Genomic DNA, 3795 nt, shown 5'->3' on the forward strand with positions numbered 1-3795 from the left:
CAGTTGGCCATTTGTATCTGTGGGTTTTACATCCAGAGATATGGAGGGCCTCTATGTTCTCTGGACTGCACGGCTTGGTGCAACGGACTTGAGCATCCTTGGATTTTGGTATCCACCAGGCTCTTGGAACCAATCCCTTGCAGATGGCTGTAATTTACTCTTTGAAGAGATAGATAAAATACACACAGAACATACTTATATTTTAAAAGGTATAAAAAAGAGACCGGGATTTTTCTTAAGTGGCTCAGCGGTTAACGAACCCAACTAGCATCCATGAGGATGTGGGTTCCATCTCTGGCCACGCTCAGTGGGTTAAGGATCCCGCGTTGTCATGAGCTGTGATGTAGGTCACAGACACGGCTAGGACCCCGCGTGGCTGTGGCTGTGGAGTAGGCCGGCGGCTGCAGCTCGATTGAACCCCTAGCCTGGGAACCTCCATATGCCACAGGTGGGGCCCTAAAAAGACAATAAATAAATAAAAATAAAAAACTTTTTTATCTTAAGTTCAAATTTAACTAGGTATTTTGTAATTTTTCTTGTTAAATATAATGACCCTAATTTTATGGGTCTTTGGAACCACCATTTGCCCAAGTCCTTTTAGAAGTAAGGAAAAAATTCTCTACATCAGGAGTCCTGCAGCTACAGCCCTATAGATCAAATTTAGCGACCATGTTTTTGAATGGCCTGTGAGCTAAGAATAGGTTTTACATTTTTTAAATGGCTGAAAGTAAATCCAAAGTCAAAAGCAGAATTTTTGTGACACATGACATTTATGTGAAAGTTACATGAAATGGAAATTTCGGTGTCCATAAATAAAGTTTTACTGGAGCATATCTACACCTAGTTGTTGTGATGTGATATTATGATTCCTACTCATAGAATTTAGAACAGAATGTGTGATTCATTAGAAATAGGGAAAGATGGTGACACAGTGGCCAATGTGGCACCCGTCCTGCTTGTTTGTAATTGTCTGATTCAAGACTTGAAATCTGTAACTTAATGTTGTGGGATTAGGTTAGTCGTTTTGAAAGGTATCCAGAAAGACTTCAGGTTCAGATTGTGCCCCTGGAGGACGAGGCACATTGTTTGGGGGTGTAACTGCTACCCCCTAGAGACTGTACTTTAAAGATGCAATCAGAGCACAGTTGAGTGAGTCCTATGCTCACGACCCTGCGGGGTCTGAAACTTCGTTCCGGGGGCGCTACCAGAGCAGAAGATGCTTGCTGAGGGAGCAGCAGTGATTGTTGGGAGAGCCAGCCCCATGCTCCTTTCGGAATCCAGCGTCCAGAACCGGTGCCCGCCGCCTGCTTCCAGGACACCTCCCTCCCTGCATTTCTCCTCAGAGTTGTTCTAAATTGCTTTGTTCTCTTTAGTATTGTGTGTGATTAATTTGACTGTATTAAGTGCAATAAACAGAGTCATTCGAGTTTCTACAATTGGTTGTGTTGTGTTTTGTGACTTCTCAGTCCTGTGCTTATCTGGCCTGGCAGCTTTGGCTGGAGACACCAGTCCTTTAGGTACTCTTTGTAGCTGCTTAGGAGATAGAAGGGCAGAGTTCAGGAGCTGCAACAGAGGCCCATGGCCCACAAAGCCTAAAAGAGTTACTGTATGGTCCTTTATCTAAAAGGTATGTAGCAAACACACTTATGGTTACCAAAGGGCAAAGGTGGGAGGGAACAAATTAGGAGTATGGAATTAAGAGATACACAATACATGTATAAAATAAGTAGACAATAAGGTTTACTGTATAGCACAAAGAACTATATTCAATACCTTGTAATAAACTCTAATGTTAAGAATCTGAATGTACATATATATGTACAACTGAATCACTTACCTGTACATCTGAAACTAATACAGTATTGTAAATCAATTACACTTCACTTTAAAGAAAACAAAAGTATGTGGATTTCTTCTGTCGACTTCCATTTTTATGAAGCCCCCAGTAATATATATATATATTGCAATGGAGGTATGTCAAAATGGGATAATGGGGGCAGTTCCCATCATGGCTCAGTGGTTAATGAATCCGACTAGGAACCATGAGGTTGCGGGTTCGATCCCTGGCCTTGCTCAGTGGGTTAAGGATCCGGAGTTGCTGTGAGCTGTGATGTAAGTTGCAGGTGCAACTTGGATCCTGCGTTGCTGTGGCTGTGGTGTAGGCCATCGGCTACAGCTCCGATTCGACCCCTAGCCTGGGAACCTCCATATGCCGCAGGAGTGGTCCAATAAATGGCAAAAAGACAAAAACAAACAAAAAAAATGGGATAGTGGGTATGGAGGCATGTCCAAGATCTTTTGCGAATGACAGGCTTGGTCTAAAATGGTAGTCCTATTTTGCCCTTCAGACACCCCCAACTTCCAACCCACACCTCACCCTCACCACTCCTCTCACAACCAGGCCCCTGCTGGCTGGTAGGTTAAAGGATGAACACGACTTAGGCCCTCTCTTGGCAGAGCTCAGCCAGCCATGTAAGAGTGGTCTACTAAAAGCATTTTTTTTTTCTTCTTTTTAGGGCTGCTCCTGAGGCATATGGAGGTTCTTAGGCTAGGGGTCAAATCGGAGCTGCAGCTGCCGGCCTATACCACAGCCACAGCAACACAGGATCCGAGCTGAGTGTGCAAACTACACCACAGCTCACGGCAACACCAAATCCTTAACCCACTGAATGAGGCCAGGGATCAAACCCACAACCTCATGGTTCCTAGTCAGATTCGTTTCTGCTGTGCCACGATGGAAGCTCCTGGGGAGGAGAGGAGAGTTAGCGGGACAGCCCAGCCTTAACAGGCAGGCAGGAAAGTTAAGAGTATCTATTTCAGACCAGCAGGAGGATACAGGTACAGATATTTGTGAGTGTATGATATATTCCAGAAACAAAGGAGTTAAGTTTGGCTCAACCTGAAGGGACAGGGGATGGCAGGTAAAGAAGGAATGACCAAAGATGATAGCCTTGCTTAACAAAATTCATGTAGTGCTTTCTAAATGCCTAACACTGTTCTAAGTGCTTTCTATGCTAATTCATTTAATTATCACAATGGTCCTTGACATAGTCCTGTCATTATCCCGCTTTATAGATGAGGAATCTGAGGTACACATGGAAGTTAAGTGATTTGCCCAATCTTAGAAAACAACAACAACAAACCAGGAGAACAGCAGGAGGAAGAACCAGGCTCGACTTCTTAATCACATCAAGAAAGGTTGGGTTGCTCTTCTCTTGTCCCCCAGATGGTGGCAGTGGGAAAAATTGGGTGATGGGAATAGAGGGATGGGATATTTCTCCAGTTCCAGAACTATCCTGGACAACTGTGTGAATGGTGGTAGCAACTTAATTAGGGTGATCAGCCTTGAGCATTCTTGAAGCAACATTTAGCAAAACAAAAGAGCAGGTCATTCATTGTTGAGTGTGATGCTGACGTATAAATATTGAAGAAAATCAAAAAGGATGGAGAGAAAGATTCCTGCTGACTGGTTAAGGAGTTATGACTGGTGTCCGAGGTCTTTTGGACATTCAGAAACAAGGGGGCATGGATCTCTGAGAGCCTTTCTATGTTTTTGTTTTGCTCTTGTTCACAGGTGTATTTCCAGCATCTAGACCAGCACCTGTTATACTCTAGTCGCTCATATTTATTGACGGCACAAGTGGATTTTACGATACATACATAAGTTCGAATTGGTAAAATTGATCACATTGTTCCATAGTTAAAAGATTAAAAAAGCTGAAGAAAGAAGTTTCTTCCTGCTACTGGCCCAGTCATGCAGTTCCCCTCCACACAGTCAACCAAATTTTATGATTT

This window comes from Sus scrofa, chromosome 1 (genome assembly GCF_000003025.6).
Source record: "Sus scrofa isolate TJ Tabasco breed Duroc chromosome 1, Sscrofa11.1, whole genome shotgun sequence".
Classification (NCBI taxonomy): Eukaryota; Metazoa; Chordata; class Mammalia; order Artiodactyla; family Suidae; genus Sus; species Sus scrofa.